The sequence below is a fragment of the Marmota marmota genome, unplaced genomic scaffold (genome assembly GCF_001458135.2).
Source record: "Marmota marmota marmota unplaced genomic scaffold, marMar, whole genome shotgun sequence".
NCBI classification, from domain to species: domain Eukaryota; kingdom Metazoa; phylum Chordata; class Mammalia; order Rodentia; family Sciuridae; genus Marmota; species Marmota marmota.
This window is the reverse complement of record NW_025999961.1, coordinates 15,004,215-15,022,579: the sequence shown is the minus strand read 5'-3', so window position 1 is coordinate 15,022,579 and position 18,365 is coordinate 15,004,215. Positions and strand designations below refer to the sequence as shown.

The 18,365-nt window shown below is 31.4% G+C and overlaps 1 pseudogene; it reads left to right on the top strand.

Moving 5' to 3' along the window:
* The first annotated feature begins 682 nt into the window (after positions 1–682).
* Positions 683–783, top strand: LOC125616750 (annotated as a pseudogene).
* Positions 784–18,365: the final 17,582 nt, after the last annotated feature.

Sequence of the window (18,365 nt, the reverse complement as noted above, 5' to 3'; positions counted from 1 at the left end):
GATTGCCTACGTGTCTTTATTACTGTCAGAGTAATATAAAATTTTAGATTTGAAACCACTATTTCTATGGCACTGGATTGCACATTCAAACACAAAATTCACAGATATGAAGTATGGTAGCAGGAGTGCTCTTCTAAAGTAAATCTGCACTTTAGAATTGATAAAGTGGAGACAAGTAGAAATATATGGACCACAGACTGGAGAGCTATTGAGCTTCCTTGGGTTTTAGTGAATGTTCATTTGCTCTACTCTAGAAGATATATCACAGTTAACTTAGTAACATTAAGGAACATGATCAAATTATTTTCAAAATGTGCTTTATGTTGACTTTTTAAATTTTTCATAACAGTCTTTCAAATAATAGAAAGTTTTATGCCTAGGGTAGATGGAATAAAAGCGAGAAAGACCACACATCTTTGGTAAACAAGTCTTTTCATGCCTGAAATCTACTCTCAAAAGATGTGAAAATTTTCATGGTGGAAATTATGGAACTTCACCTTCACCTCAAATTGCAACCAGGGAGAGAGTGTCTGCCTAGCCACAATCTTAAATGATATGTATTACTATATAAAGATTATGACCTGGTTACCAAATATGACCACTATATCAAAAGGAGAACACATAGAGCACAGAGTCTAGAAGAAGAAAGGGATTACACAAATTTTAAAAATCTGTCTAGCACTTACTTTGGCAGCATATATACTAAAATTTGAACTATACAGAAGATTAACATGGTCCCTTCACAAGAATGACACTCAAATTGGTGAAGTGTTCCATATTTTTTAATCATCCCCCAAAACCAAACATCAAATGTTTACTCTGATATGTGGATGCTAACTCACAATAAGTGTGAGGAGAATAGAAGTTCTGTGGATTAGACAAAGGAGAATCAAAAAAAAGGATGGGAATAGGGATAGGAAAGACAGTGGAATGAATCTAACATAAGATTGCTAAGTTTATATGTGATTATAACACAGTGACTATACATCCACAAGACTGGGATCCTTATTAGAATAAGATAAATTGCATGTTTGCATAAATATGTCAAAATAGATTGTACATTCATGTATAACTAAAAATAAAAAATAAAAAAATCTGTCTAGATGAAAGCTTTCATTGTGATTATTTATAGATATTACAACAGACTAAAATCATATATAATTTGAATATGCTTTTCAGGAAAGGTTATTGCCAAAAATGTCTTAAATTGGCTTATTTTAAGGCTACCACCAAGTCCAAACTGTAACAATGTGGAATGGGCTATGAAATCTCTACCAATCTCAGAAAAGGCAAACTTTGCAATGTTTATCTGATATATGACCATCAAAGGCTAAGGAGTAAGAATACAACTCTCTCCTCCCCCTGCATGTCAGGGGTCATGATACATAATGGAGAAAGAATGTCATCCTAGAGAGAAGAATCGAGAACTTAGAGAGTGGACTAGAAAGAAAACTTGCTCTACTATCAGAGTTATTTTCTTTAGTTTTCATATTTAACATAGTTTACTATTTGTAATTATTATAAGCTAAACAATTTCTAAGGTTTTTACTCAATGAAATATCTAGTATTAGATCATCATTATATGGATAATATATAGTACAAGTATTCAGTGTTTCATTTTGTAGGTTTTAAAAAGTGTATGGACTCTGGACTCTTATTTTGGTCTGGTAAAAAGAATTGTATGTAACTCGGAGATCTCAAACCTACAAATAAATATCAGTAACAATGGTAACATTAGGAATTCCTCACTTGGGGATGTGGTGAATAAGATATACACAGAAAGAGGGAAGCCCATGAATACACTTATAAACACAGTACCATGAAAAAGTCCTGTTCTGAAGCCAATCCACTTACATTTGTATACCTGACTTTTTCTTAGGTATTTAGGGACATGATATGATAACAGTAATACTACTAGGGTTCCTTTACCGCTACACAGATTTATGCATCCACACCATATCCAGTGGGATATAAACAGTGATCTATGTGAAAACATTTAGAAAATGTCTTTGAATGATGCCTTTAAATTTCTCTAATCTCCTGTTACACTGAGATTAGAGATATTTCCTCATTTTTATCTCTGAAAAGTATTGATTTTTTTATAATGAGATACAAATGTTATTTCTGTAAGGAGTTTTAGTCATTTTATGAATGTCAATTTACCCAGTTCACTTTTCAGTACTTATAAGACTACTTGTTTTTCACCAGATATTCAGAAGCAGTATGTACATAGTGATATTTATCATAAGACATTTTATTCTAAACACTTATTTTTTCCAAAATATAGTTAATTGGGAAAAAAATCCCTCCTTCTTTCTTTATTTAATAATTTATTCAGTGAAATTTGCATAACAAAAAATCATTTGAAAGTGAGAAATTTAGCACAATTTAATACATTTTCAATGTTGTAAACTACAACCTCTATCTACTCTCAAAAGACCCCATCAATTCAAATAGATGTCCAAACCTATTATGTGATTTTTCATTATTGCTCTTTCACTCAGTTCCTTGCAACCCTAATTTGCATTCTTTATCTATTGATTTTAGGATATGTTCTCTAAATATAGTTAGACACATGTGACCTTTTATACCCGATTTCTTTTAATTAACAGGTTTTTAATGGTACAACATATATTAGCATGTATCAGTACTTTATCTATATTCACATGGTATCATGTTGTGTGAGGGTGTGTGTGTGAGATTGTGTGTGTGTGTGTGTGTGTGTATGTACCACAATTTGTTCATGATTCATCTGTTGATGGGCATTTGGCTGTTTCTACCTTTGGCTATTGTGAATGATACTGTTATGCTCGAATTCGGGGCCCCCAAAAGACCACCAGAGACCAAGATCGATGTAAGCAGCAAAGAGGTGTTTATTGCAAGCTAGCTTGGTCCTCCATGCACACACACAGCAACTGGTGATGCTGAGAGGCCCTGAGCCCAGGGTTTGCAGCAGTTTTATACATTCTTTGGAGAAGGCAGGGACCCCCACATACATCATAGCATCTCTTAGCAAATCATCACACACCGTGGGAAAATCAAATAACAACTCTAAAACATGATTAGCACATTCACTGGCGAGAAAAAGTTGGGTAGGGGTGATTGGTTACTGCAAGAGGGGGATTCATTTGAACTGATTGGTTTAGCCAAGAGAGGTGTTCGTGCTGAACTACATGGTTTCTCAACACCATAAACTACTGGGAGGATCATCTGGCATCCCAGGTATTTTCCTGTCTCATGCTGATTGGTGGCTGCTAGGGGGTTGCTATGGGTCCCCACCTAGCCTGACTGAGTCAGGGAAACCTGGCTCATCAGATCTCTCCTGTTATTTGTAGATAAACAACTTAGCAGGGTGGGAATGTGCCTAGGAGTGCTCTGTGGGTTTTTCCAAGGACAAAGGTCATTCCCTTCCTTGGACAGGCTTTGCTCTGAGGTGGAGGCTGGTTTTTTAATACTCTTAGGGGGACATGTGTACCTGTGCTTGTTTTAGTACTTACTACAAATCCCAGGAGCAGAATCATGGGATCAGGTAGTTTCTTGTATGCTTAACTTCTTAAAAAACTTTAAATTGCTTTTTTCAACATAAATTTTATTTTTGAAGAAAAAAAATGTATCATAATCTTTCCAGAAATTTATGAATTCTTCAATTTCTCCAGATGTACATCAATGTTTATTTTCTTTTTTTCTTTTTTTTTTAAAAAAATTTTATTTATTTATTTATTTATTTATTTATTTATTTATTTATTTTCTTTCTTTTTTTTTTAATTTTTTATTGTTGGCTGTTCAAAACATTACATAGTTCTTGATATATCATATTTCACACTTTGATTCAAGTGGGTTATGAGCTCCCATTTTTACCCCATATACAGATTGCAGAATTACATCAGTTACACATCCATTGATTTACATATTTTCAATTTTAAAGAATTATATCTGCCTCAGAACATGTAAGGGTAATACATCCTTGTGATTTTGGTGTGCATTTGCCATATGATTATTGACATTGGACATCTTTTCATATGCTAAGTGGCTATTCATATATTTTTGGAGAAATGTCTATTAATTTTTAATTAGGTTGTTTTTTATTGTTGAGTTTAAGCATTCTTTGTATAATATGAATACTAGTATTGTATATGTAATATGAAAACCCTTTTCCCCCTTCTAGAGGCTATCTTTGCATTTCCTTAAAAATGTTCTCTTAGGGACTGAAATATATATATGCCAATGTGTCTATGTTTCTATGTTTGAAGTTAAGGACATTAAAGACATAAGAAAGATTAAAAGTTGTCATAAAGTTTGGCACTTATTTATAGAGCCAAAGTTCTTAAAAAGAAGGGACAACATAAAATTATATACACAGGAAAGGCCATGTGAGGACACAGAAGTCATCCATCTGCCAACCAAGGACAGAAACCTCAGGAGAAACCAAACCTTCAAACATTTTGATATTGGGCTTCCTGCTTCCAGAATGATGAGAAACTAAACTCTGGTTGAAGTGACCCAGTCCATGATAATTGTTATGGTAGCCCAGTGCATGGCATTTTGTTCTATGAAACAGACAGACTTTTAAGTTTCATGAAGTCCATTTTATCTATTTTCTTTAATGGATTGGTATTTTGGCGTTTCATCTGAAAAATTCACTGCTGAAACCTAATGTCATGAAGATTTAACCTATCCTGTCTTCTAGGAGTTTTATGGTTTTAAAGCAAATGTTTAAGTCATCATTCTGTTATCCACGACATTTTATGTAATATGGTATGAGATAGGAATATAGTTTGATTCTTTTGCATGTAGATACTATCTGGTTGTTTCAAGATGATTTTTGAAGAGCTTATCCTTTTCCCATTTAATGGTCTTGGCACTCTTATTAAAAATAAATTGACCCTAGAAAAATGGATTTATTTATGGACTGTCCATTCTATTTCACTGATGATATGTCTATCCTTATAACAATAGAATACTGTTTTGATTACTATACTTGATAATATTTGATATATGAGAAAGCGTGAGACCTCCATTTTCCTTTCTTTCTTTTTCTTTTACTTTCTTTCATATATATATATTTGAAAGACCTCCATTTTCCTTTCTTTCTTTTTCTTTTACTTTCTTACATATATATATATTTGAAAGACCTCCATTTTCCTTTCTTTCTTTTTCTTTTACTTTCTTTCATATATATATATTTGAAAGACCTCCATTTTCCTTTCTTTCTTTTTCTTTTACTTTCTTTCATATATATATATTTGAAAGACCTCCATTTTCCTTTCTTTCTTTTTCTTTTACTTTCTTTCATATATATATATTTGAAAGACCTCCATTTTCCTTTCTTTCTTTTTCTTTTACTTTCTTTCATATATATATATTTGAAAGACCTCCATTTTCCTTTCTTTCTTTTTCTTTTACTTTCTTTCATATATATATATTTGAAAGACCTCCATTTTCCTTTCTTTCTTTTTCTTTTACTTTCTTTCATATATATATATTTGAAAGACCTCCATTTTCCTTTCTTTCTTTTTCTTTTACTTTCTTTCATATATATATATTTGAAAGACCTCCATTTTCCTTTCTTTCTTTTTCTTTTACTTTCTTTCATATATATATATTTGAAAGACCTCCATTTTCCTTTCTTTCTTTTTCTTTTACTTTCTTTCATATATATATATTTGAAAGACCTCCATTTTCCTTTCTTTCTTTTTCTTTTACTTTCTTTCATATATATATATTTGAAAGACCTCCATTTTCCTTTCTTTCTTTTTCTTTTACTTTCTTTCATATATATATATTTGAAAGACCTCCATTTTCCTTTCTTTCTTTTTCTTTTACTTTCTTTCATATATATATATTTGAAAGACCTCCATTTTCCTTTCTTTCTTTTTCTTTTACTTTCTTTCATATATATATATTTGAAAGACCTCCATTTTCCTTTCTTTCTTTTTCTTTTACTTTCTTTCATATATATATATTTGAAAGACCTCCATTTTCCTTTCTTTCTTTTTCTTTTACTTTCTTTCATATATATATATTTGAAAGACCTCCATTTTCCTTTCTTTCTTTTTCTTTTACTTTCTTTCATATATATATATTTGAAAGACCTCCATTTTCCTTTCTTTCTTTTTCTTTTACTTTCTTACATATATATATATTTGAAAGACCTCCATTTTCCTTTCTTTCTTTTTCTTTTACTTTCTTTCATATATATATATTTGAAAGACCTCCATTTTCCTTTCTTTCTTTTTCTTTTACTTTCTTACATATATATATATTTGAAAGACCTCCATTTTCCTTTCTTTCTTTTTCTTTTACTTTCTTTCATATATATATATTTGAAAGACCTCCATTTTCCTTTCTTTCTTTTTCTTTTACTTTCTTACATATATATATATTTGAAAGACCTCCATTTTCCTTTCTTTCTTTTTCTTTTACTTTCTTTCATATATATATATTTGAAAGACCTCCATTTTCCTTTCTTTCTTTTTCTTTTACTTTCTTACATATATATATATTTGAAAGACCTCCATTTTCCTTTCTTTCTTTTTCTTTTACTTTCTTTCATATATATATATTTGAAAGACCTCCATTTTCCTTTCTTTCTTTTTCTTTTACTTTCTTACATATATATATATTTGAAAGACCTCCATTTTCCTTTCTTTCTTTTTCTTTTACTTTCTTTCATATATATATATTTGAAAGACCTCCATTTTCCTTTCTTTCTTTTTCTTTTACTTTCTTACATATATATATATTTGAAAGACCTCCATTTTCCTTTCTTTCTTTTTCTTTTACTTTCTTTCATATATATATATTTGAAAGACCTCCATTTTCCTTTCTTTCTTTTTCTTTTACTTTCTTACATATATATATATTTGAAAGACCTCCATTTTCCTTTCTTTCTTTTTCTTTTACTTTCTTTCATATATATATATTTGAAAGACCTCCATTTTCCTTTCTTTCTTTTTCTTTTACTTTCTTACATATATATATATTTGAAAGACCTCCATTTTCCTTTCTTTCTTTTTCTTTTACTTTCTTTCATATATATATATTTGAAAGACCTCCATTTTCCTTTCTTTCTTTTTCTTTTACTTTCTTACATATATATATATTTGAAAGACCTCCATTTTCCTTTCTTTCTTTTTCTTTTACTTTCTTTCATATATATATATTTGAAAGACCTCCATTTTCCTTTCTTTCTTTTTCTTTTACTTTCTTACATATATATATATTTGAAANTATATATATATATATATATATTTTCAAAGAGCAGGTAGTTAATGACAATCCTAGACAAATTGAGGGGAAAAAGAGAGAAGAGATAGGTGTTAACCTACCCCTGGGAGCTGGTGAATCTTATAAAAAAAAAATTTCGTCTCTAATTTTAGATTTGGTGAGATAATTTGAACTGCACTGTCCAATGAGAAGATCCAATCCCATGTGACTTTTTAAGTATATACACAAACTTACACTTTAAAAATTATGTGTATTTTAATTGTGTGTAATTTTGTTCACTTAGACATCCTTCAGTTGATCAATAACCCCATGGAACTCATGGCTTCACACATATAAATCATTTCTTTCATTGCAGAAAGTTAGAAAGTTCAATTTGACAGTGCTGAGTTTGTCAAATAAGGAAATAGGAACAGAAGAAAGAAAAGAAATTTTCCAGTTAGAGATTCATGAAACAATATATTTTTCCAGAGAATTATAAACATTTTTTAATTAATAAAACATAAATTTTAAGGTCATAAATAAAGTGAAATGTAATTGGATTTTTAGCCAAAGGCAAGATTATGGCCTTTTATGTCATTCTAAGTAACTGAGAATTTGTATCCCTGGACAGGCATTTTTCCTCAATAATGTTCCTGTAACAGGAATCCATGAGATTTTAATGGTACTGAAAGAAAGAAGGGGTGGGGGCAGGTCAGGAAGTGATGGAGAAAAAGAAGAAAAAAATTCCACAAACAAAACACACAGGAAAAAGAATTTGCTCCAAACCCACCTTTTTGTTGACCATGAACATTATCCATATGTGGAAATGCCATTTTTTAAAATGGCTATTGTAGATCATGAGTATTCAAAGGCTTCTAAGGAAAAGAGTGAGTTACTTAACTTCCACTCATGGTAGTGGTGCAAAGGGGATGTGCGGAGACCATGTAAATGCAAATACTTTTGAAAACTATCTTGAAAATTCATGAAGATATGACAAAATACTCAATTATACTGGGATGCTATTGAGGAAGCAAAGAGCTTGAATTTTTTTAAAAAGTTGGAAAATAAGATTGGAGAATGTTGCTAGTAAGTTAGACACATAAGGAAAGAGAAAATTCTTACATGACTTCTGGTTTCTGCACTGGGTGATTGTTATGTCATTTCATAAAATAGAATATCATAGAAAAGTGTTTATTGTAGGAAAATGCAGACATGTATTCTGAAAACAAAGCAGTTTAAAATAATAGCTTCCATCATGATAAAGCTAGGTAGTTGTACTTGCTATGTACCACTCGTTTTCTGCCCCCAAGCTGACAGAGAGATCATAGTTTTCTTTATTATTATACCATCATTACTCAAGACATTAATGTGCCTGCCACATAAGAATAAAAGTTAGGAGCAATAGAGAAGCATTGCTTTAAAGAAATACAAACTATTTAAAATTTGTCTTCTTTTGATTACTTGCCAGTTATTACTCTCCCATTTGTTTTAAAATCCTCTTTATTGCCTGCTATACTTCACCGGTATTCTTAGTTCTCATTCTTATATTCATGTGAATAGATTGTATAGACTAGTTTAATTTTCTATTTAGCTGTGTCTCCTTCCATCCTTCATATTACAGCATATTTTTTTTTTGCTATTTATCTAGAGTATTTTCTAATCACAGACAACTTCATTGCAATAACAATAAAAGGCCTTGTGAAGTTTCTTCCTTCTCTGTAACAAGTTTTAAAGTTTCTGATAGGTTTTGTTTGGATATTAAAATAGCAATTTATCCCTTTCTATTTTAGTGATATCTTGAATACTAAACATATTTCTGTTTAAGAGATATTTTCAGGTCAATTATAACATGTCACTTTATAATACATGCAAAATATAAGGTCCCTGCTGTCAAGCAGACCCTTGGTGATAACTGTGCTAGAACATCAAAAACTAATCAGCTAGCATCTTTCTGTTTGGTACTACAGCCTGCAGATTTAATAGCTATAATTAAGTTTGTTTCCTTAGGAGAATAGAATTACAGATACTTGTTTGTCCCTCATGATCCAACTGATTATGCTCCATCAAGCTTGAATTTGCGTGGATATAATTGGAGTTTCCTCAGCTGGTGAATTTTTTGCTAAATTAGTAATTAAATACACTTTTGTAACTCCTGGCAACCAATGAATATTAGGCTACTTGATCTATTTGTAGTTGTGATATACCCATTTATGTTTGCTGCCATTTTAAGTTATTTCTTTTCTTAATGAGGTTTTAGATTTTCCTTTTAACATTAGTTTACTAAATGTAAATGGTTTTCTTGACTCTTTTGTATGTGCTTGCTTTTTGAGTAGAAATTGAATGTGTAAAGTATGCTTTTATAAAATCTGGGTTATTTTATGTCATAAAATACTAAATTAAATTTCATATAATAATATAGAAATAACCATGATTTTTGTCACACATTTTCTCATGTTTAAATAAGCTAAACTTCTTTTTTGTCTAAATGTGAAAGCATAGGATTTTTTTTTCAATTTGTCGTTTCTCTCCCATTTATAATTCCTATCTACCAAAGATGTTGTGAGAGAATCAAGAGATTTACTACTGCTGAGAACACTTTGAAAATCAGCAATCATGCATATTAACATGTGTTCACATCTGTGTGAATAAGAATGTGAAGCTAAAATGTTCAGAAAACAATGGAAGATGTCCAATTTACTATGTTGGACTTGTTAAAAGCAAGTAAAAGTGAGATGATAAATGCATTCATATTAAAATAATCTCACAATGGAGAAAGTTGCCGATTGAAAATTTGAAATTATCACCTCCACTTAAAAAACTTTCCATCTGAAAGAAACACTTATCCTTGTAAACTTATAATATCCTTTGCATTTAAAAAAATTAAAACTGCTTATCACATTGTCTATCTCTTCTGCTAGATTTCCAAGTACAAACAGGCATTGGCTGTCAGATAAACAAAATAAAATACCTTGGAATTTACTTAACAAAAGAGGTGAAAGACCTCTACAATGAAAACTACAGAATACTAAATAAAGAAATTGAAGAAGATCTTAGAAGATGGAAAGATCTCCCATGCTCTTGGATAGGTAAAATTAATATTGTCAAAATGGCCATACTTTCCAAAGCACTATACCAGTTCAATGAAATTCAATTAAAATCCCATCGTCATTCCTTATAGAAATAGAAAAAGCAATTGTAAAATGCATTTGGAAAAATAAAGAGACCCAGAATAGCCAAAGCAAAAAGAGTGAAGCAGGAGACATCACAATACCAGAACTTAAATATATTATATTAGCAAACGATAGTAACAAAAATCAGCATGGTATTGGCATTAAAATAGACATGTAGATCAATGTACAGAATAGAAGACACAGAGACCAATTTGAATAAATACAGTTATCTCATACTAGACAAAGACACCAAAAACATACATTGGAGAAAAGATAGTCTTTTCAACAAATTATGCTGGGGAAACTGAAAATTCATATGCAGCAATATGAAACTAAACGCCTGTCTCTCACTATGCACAAAACTCAATTCAAAGTGGGTGAAGAACCTAGAAATTACATCAGAGACCCTGCACCTAATAGAGGAAAAAGTAGGCCCAAATCTTTACCATGTCAGATTAGGCCCTGACTTCCTTTACCAGATTCCTTAAGCACAATAAATAAAGTGAAGAATTAATAAATGAGATGGACTCAAACTAAAAATCTTCTTCTCAGAAAAAGAAACAATCAATGTGGTAAAGAGAGATCCTACATTTTGGGAGCAAATTTTTGCCACATACATATCAGATAGAGCACTAATTTCCAGGATATATAAAGAACTCAAAAAATTAACACTAAAATAAAAAATTCCAATCAATAAATGGGCTAAGGAGCTGAACAGATACTTCTCAGAAGAACATATACATTCGTCAACAAATACATGAAAAAAATGCTCAACATCTGTAGTAATTAGAGAAATGAAAATCAAAACTACTCTAAGATTTCATCCCATGCCAATCAGAATGGCAATTATCAAAAATATAGACAACAAGAAGGGTGTACAAGGAAGGGGTGGGAGGCACATTCATACATCGCTGGTGGGACTGCAAATTGTTGCAACCAATCTGAAAAGCAATATGGAGTTTCCTTAGAAAACTTGGAATGAAACCACCTTTTGACCCAGTTGTCCCATATCTATATACCCAAAGAACTTAAAATCAGCATCCTATAGTAATGCACCCACATCAGTGTTTGTGGCAGCTCAAGTCACAATAGCTCAACTGTGGAACCAAACTAGATGCCCTTCAATTGATGAATGGATAAAGTAACTGTGGTATACATACAGAATGGAATATTACTCAGCATTAAAAGAGAATAAAATTATGGCATTTGCAGGTAACTGGATGGAGTTGGAGAATATCATGCTAAGCAATGTAAGCCAATCCCTAAAAACCAAAGGCCGGAAGTTCTCTCTGATAAGTGAATGCTGATCTATAATGGGGAGAAGAGCATGGGAAAAATGGAGGAACTTTGATTGGACAAAGGGGAGGGAGAGATGGGGAAGCAGGTGTGGTGAGCAGGAAAGATGGTGGAATAAGATGGACAACATTACCCCTACGTTCATGCATGACTGCACATAGGGTATGACACTGCATTGAGTACAGAGAAATGAAAGTTGTGCTGCAATTTGTGTAAAATAAATCAAAATGCATTCTGCTGTCATATATCTAATTAAAATAAATAAATTAATTGATTAAAAATATATAATGTTTGATGAGATTTACTTAAATATTGTTAAGAATTTTTGTATCCATATTTAAGAGATTATTGATCAAAGTAAAAAAAAAAGTCATTGGCTGGACTTCAGTTAGCAATAAGTGAAACTCTAGGCACACACAAAATTGGTGCTAAATAAATAACATTGGGAAACATTAGTCCTGATAATAAAGAGATTAAAAATGATATTGGAGATCAAAACAAGCTTATGATGCCATTTCAGGGAGCAAATGAAATCTGTTGACAGATCATTAAACTCCTCCACATAAGGTACACTAAAACCAGACATGTCTAGCAAATTCATGAGTGTTGTGAGTTGAATGCTTTAATAATACATTTTACATCATAAATATTCAAGTCAATATATGAGTTTATTTCTTTTTAAATGTATAATCAGTCTGGTAATTTTGAATTATATTGGCAAGCTAATTTATTTGTGTTTTCCAATCTTACAATCCACAACTTTGAAAATCAAAGTGTACTAGATATTTTTATATTTTCAATTTTGTGGAATTCTTTTTTATACTTCAACAAATTAGTTATTAGTCTCACCTACCCATTCTGTGGCTTTTGGTACTGGGGAGGAGCAAGGAGAGCAATCTGGTTTGCTGTCTTTGCCTAAGTCTGCAATATGTGAGAACAAAACATGGACATTAACAATTTATCTCAAAATCCATTGTCATGTTATATTCATCAAGGCCTTTTGCTTTCTCAGTTTTACACCAGTCTTGTTTCTTTCTTTGGTTCCTATTCTTGATTCTTCTTTTTTTGATTAATGGTCCTGTTGTAGGCTACAAACTAGCTTTGAACTCCATTTATCCTCTTGCTCAGTCCTGGGTGAAATGATCTGTTGAACACTATGCAATAGTCACACCCCAATCTTCCCCCCAATCCACATGTATACCACCCTTCCCTAAACTCTCACTTAATGGTAAACCACGATCATTAAGATATTTTTCTTAGCACTTCTTTGCCAGTAATAACTGATTGATAACCTCTGAAATTATTTTTCTTAAATTTTATTTCTGATATAATTCAGCATTCATGTTCCGTTTTATCCTTTGTTTGCTTTAGAAATTATGGATTTTACTTTGCTCCATTTATTTAGCTGTTATTAGTTACTTAAGATTCTTTTTGCAGGATTTGATAATGTATGTCAAGAATAAACACATATATCATTGATTTAATTATTTCATGACTATTTATTGACCAGTTTATATTTTTCAAATACTATACTAGATATTTTGAAAAACACTGAGATAAATAAATCAGGAATTGTTGTGCTTCAAAAAGGGTATATTTCAATTGTACAGGTTGAAAATAAATATAAATATCAGTTAACAAGAAGTAGAAATTACATTAAGACAGGTGTATATTTAAAAAATTCCCAAAAGTTAGAGATAATTTCTGATTTGATATATTAAAAGACCCATTCTGAGTAAGGTGGAGTTAGGTTGGGCTTTGAAACAGAGACTACTGTAGGAAGTTATAAATGTCTTAAAATTAATATGTAATTTTTGCCAAAATAAAAATTAAGTGGAGCCACATTTTAGGATATACAATATTTCAGTCAGATGATATAACATTTGTCAAGTGGAAAGTACATATAATTTACTGGAAATAGGTGTTAAATAGAATTTAAATGAACATAGTGATCTGCATACTTTTTCTATAACACATGGAAGTAAATGCAACATTTTTGAATGGAGATAGAAAATAAGAAAGATAAGTTTTTATTACATTTTTTTTTTTTGGAGGACATACTCAAACCATAGAGGTTACTCTCTGGAGAATACTCTGTTGGAAAATATCTAAGATAATGTTGAATAAGAGTTTTTATCACTTCACTTAAACTATAAAATTAGGTTAATCAAGGGCACCCTTTAGTTACATTAGTTTTTAAAAATTTTTATTGAAATATAATATTTCCACGTTTAAAAGCTACGAAGTGATGTTTTGACTCACACACACACACACACACAAGGTAAAAATCAAGTCAGAATTCTTAAAATATTGACTACCTTAAATTTTTGTCATTTTTCTATGTTAAGTACATTTAAAATCCTCTAATTGATGAATATGCAGTTCATCATTTTTAATTGTATTCATCCTGTCCCATCAACACCTGAGTGGATTCTTCCTATTGAAATTCATATCCATCTACCATCCTTTTCCAATCCCATCTATGCAATCTAAATTATTCATCATTTTAGGTTTTCATTAAATTTTTGAAGAAAATAAAGAACATAAAGAAAATACAGAACATGGTATTAACAATTCCTCCTCCTGTGTCCTGTTGCATCCCAGAAGAGTAAATAGATGGAGTTTCTTTCAGATGTGCACCAGTTAAAAGATGTTAAAGCTATGTTAACCTGAATTGACAAAAATATTAAGATTAGAATAATGGTGTTTTCAATATGACAAACTACATATATTTGTTTAACTAGAGTAAAAAACAATTTATTAAAATACGATTTTATAAATACATGAGGTTTATAGAAAATTTTAACTCCTATAATTTCTAAAACTAGAACTATCTCAGCAGATTTTGCAAGTCATAGAACAATTAATATCCTTCTTAGTCAAGAGGATAATCAAAGTGTGAGACATTATCCCAGAAGTAGCAAGTCTAGAAATGTGAACCATAACCGCATGTAAATTTAGATGATTAATTAATAATAAGGCAAATTAAGGAGTGACAGATATGCCCCTAAACAAATTGCTTGAACCATGTGATTTATTAAAAAATATAGAAAAGATTCCCTAGTGCCTTCTATAGAAGAAGGAGAGGGAGATGGATTAGTTACTGTCCATTTATTTGGCTTCTTTTCAACATTTAGTTGAAGCCTCAGATATAGAAGAAAATTGAAGCCACACATGGCAATATTATGCACAACAACAATATTATTGTATATGCATAAGGTGACATAAGACTTCCTTCAAACAACAGCAAAAGGTCCCAGCATAAGAGAATCATCTAAAGAATTGAAGCAGGATCATCTAAAGAATTTTAAAAGACAGGAAGCCTACAACCAAGAATGAATGGGTCCATCAATAACAGAAATAGCACCATGTAAGGGAATGATGTACAAATTGCAAGGCAGAATGAGGTTATTTAACAGCACCTGGGAACTTATCCAGGAATATTTTATGTTTTCTCTGAAAGATCATTTTATGTGCAGAGAAATAGGGCAATTTTCATGACAAAGTCCTAAATAGAGGGAACATTGAAATGTCATCAAATTATGCTTCCTCCAAAGCTAAAATATAAAATGTTCTACCATTTTTTCTAATAAAATATATGTGATTTGTTTCATGTTCTCTTTGATTAATTCTTATAATAAAAGCTCCTATTTTAATGCATTATAAGAAATTATGACGATTGTGTTACAGCAGGGAGAATATTGTTTATTTTGTTGTAATTACAATATTTAATTACTAAACTTGCTAAAGTGAATATCATACACTACCTTTGAGTCCATATTTGATTACTAACACAGGAATCAAATTAAGAAATAGACTTGCATCAAAGTTAGAAGCACCACTTCTTTTTCTTCTACTTCTTGTATTTAAAGTATATTTATTGTATATGTAAATATTTAAATAAATTTTATTATTGAATAATAGATATTTTCACATATGTGTCCAGTTTCTTTACCTTGTTTAAACATATTTATCTTCTCATAACGTTTTTAAGCATTCTTTATTCAGGACTTGAGAAAACATTGAAACTGCATGCAGTCCATGTTGAGCTTGTGTATTTCTCTCTCTCTCTCTATCTCTCTCTCTCTCTCTCTCTCTCTCTTTCTTCCTCTCTCCCTCTCTCTGTCTCACACACACACACAAACACACACACACACACATAAACACACACAAATAAGAAAAAAATATCTTTACATAAAACAAACCAGTTCCCTAGATTTTGGTATGGCACTTAGACCTATATATTGTAGCCATTTCTGCAAACCTAGGGATGAATATGGGTGTGCAGGATTTGGGGTGGACTGAAATTCTTTATAACATGATAATTACCTTAAACCATATCAGAAACACATGGGGATTACGAACAAAAAAAAATATAGAGAAAAATGTTGAAATAAAAGCTAAGGCTTATGCACAGGAAAATAAATATGTAAAAAGTTATTTTGTGGCCACAAATAACAACACCCAGAATGGTCTGCACATACTTAAGAGAATTCTCCAACATACAGAGACTATATGTATAATATGTTGGCTTGTTGGCTTCTGCCACTTGGTAATTTACATTCATGCTATAATAAGAGGAACTTAGTTTTACTCATAAAACCATTTTAAAAAATCAGTATTTCCTATTAATTGTCTCCCTGAATTTAAACTCTGTTTTCTGTAAACTGACATTGTATAATTCTTCATATTCACTCCTGAGACTACATTCTGTAGTCTGAACCACAGTTTCCCTACCAACTTTGATAACATGCTCCAAGAAGAATGAACAATTGTTTTCTCAAAATTTGTTCTTTTTTTTTTATTTCTGATGTCATGAAATGACACAAAATACAAGAAATTGTCACAAGTTGTTTGCTCATTTTCTACTATATGCAATGAATCACTTAATCATCCCAGAATTCTCTCAAGTCACCTCTTTTCTATCTGCAGATCATAGCTTAAAGTCACAGTCACCTTGTCCTGCACTTGGTGACTACTTTAGGACTGAATGGTTTTCTGGATCTCCCATCTTGTGGGCATTCTGCAATACCTTCATCCTACCATAGTGCTTTTGAACGAGAAGGTGTTTGGGTCACTCCCCTACTTAACACCCTTCAATGGTTTTCAAGTACCTTTAAAATAAAATTGGTATGGGCGAAGAAATAAAACCAAAGTATTTTTCCCCTGGAAATTCCTAGTTCCTACCTGATTTAAAGTTCCTCTATTAATTCATCAAGTCAGTAGTATTCCATGCTTCATAGAGGGACAGAATTGGGCTGATGAAAGGGAAGCCATTGCTTTGCTCTGAATATCAAAACAGTTTTGGTTTAAGTCCTATAAGTCCTGATGAAAAAATAGGTGAGAATAAGTCCTCTCAATATTTTAGGCATCTTTGTATGAGAAAGGAAGGACATTTCTCAGAATTCTCCAAGTAGAATTTTTATATGCTAAATTCTAAACCTGTTATTTGAGAATATTGGCAATGGTATTGTTGCTGTTTCCTTTTGTTTTGTTTTTATTGTTGTTTGAGCAACTTAAACAGGACAGGTCTTCAGAAAGTATTCTGCAGCAAAAGAAGAGGTAAATGGATCTTTCTTTGTTGTTGCTACTGAAAGACAATAAAAAAGGAAGGCGAGTAAAAGAAAAAAACATTATTTGTGAATCTTGTTTTTATTTTCAGATTTGACAAAGACTTAATTTGAAAGAAAAATTTATTATAAGAATGGTATTTGATGTACCTCTTTCCTCCCTGCAATGCTAAAAGTCGCAGATAATCCTATAGCTTCCTGATGATTAGTTGAATATAATACTGGAGGGTAGGAATATTGACTTTTAGAGAAGTACTTATATAGCTGTACCTTTTTAGTTCCCTTTGGTCCCTACTGACAACACACACCATGTAGAAAAGTCAAAGATTTCTTATGTGCCTCAGTTGGGAAAAACTAAAAGCTAAGGATATTGGAGGGAAGACTGATAAAGAAGAAGGAGTCTAGTGTTGGGGAGGTATAATGAGTAGGTGAACACATGGACAAAACAAAGGGTTTTCTATCATCATGTCTTTCTCTTTGACTTGAACTTTTTGCCTCTTTCTTAAACCCTAGTGACTAAACTGGTTGTACTGAGATACTTAATCATATCTGCTATTGCCTTTTGGAATGTAAGGTATAAAAATAAACAAGTTTCAGGAATGAAGACAGGATATGGGGGTTTGGAATTAGGCAACCTATCACTCTGCAGTGATTTTTTTTAATTTCTTTTTTTAATTAATTTATTTTTATTGGTTGTTCAAAACATTAGAAAACTCTTGATATATAATATTTCATACATTAGATACAAGTGGGTTATGAACTCCCATTTTTACCCCAAATACAGATTGCAGAATCACATCGGTTACACATCCACATTTTTACATAATGCCATATTAGTAACTGTTGTATTCTACTACCTTTCCTATCCTCTACTATCCCCTCTCCCCTCCCCTCCCATCTTCTCTCTCTACCCCATCTACTGTAATTCATTTCTCTCCTTGTTTTTTTTCCCATTCCCCTCATAACCTCTTATATATAATTTTGTATAACAATGAGGGTCTCCTTCCATTTCCATGCAATTTCCCTTTTCTCTACCTTTCCCTCCCACCTCAGGTCTCTGTTTAATGTTAATCTTCTTCTCATGCTCTTCCTCCCTGCTCTGTTCTTAGTTGCTCTCATTATA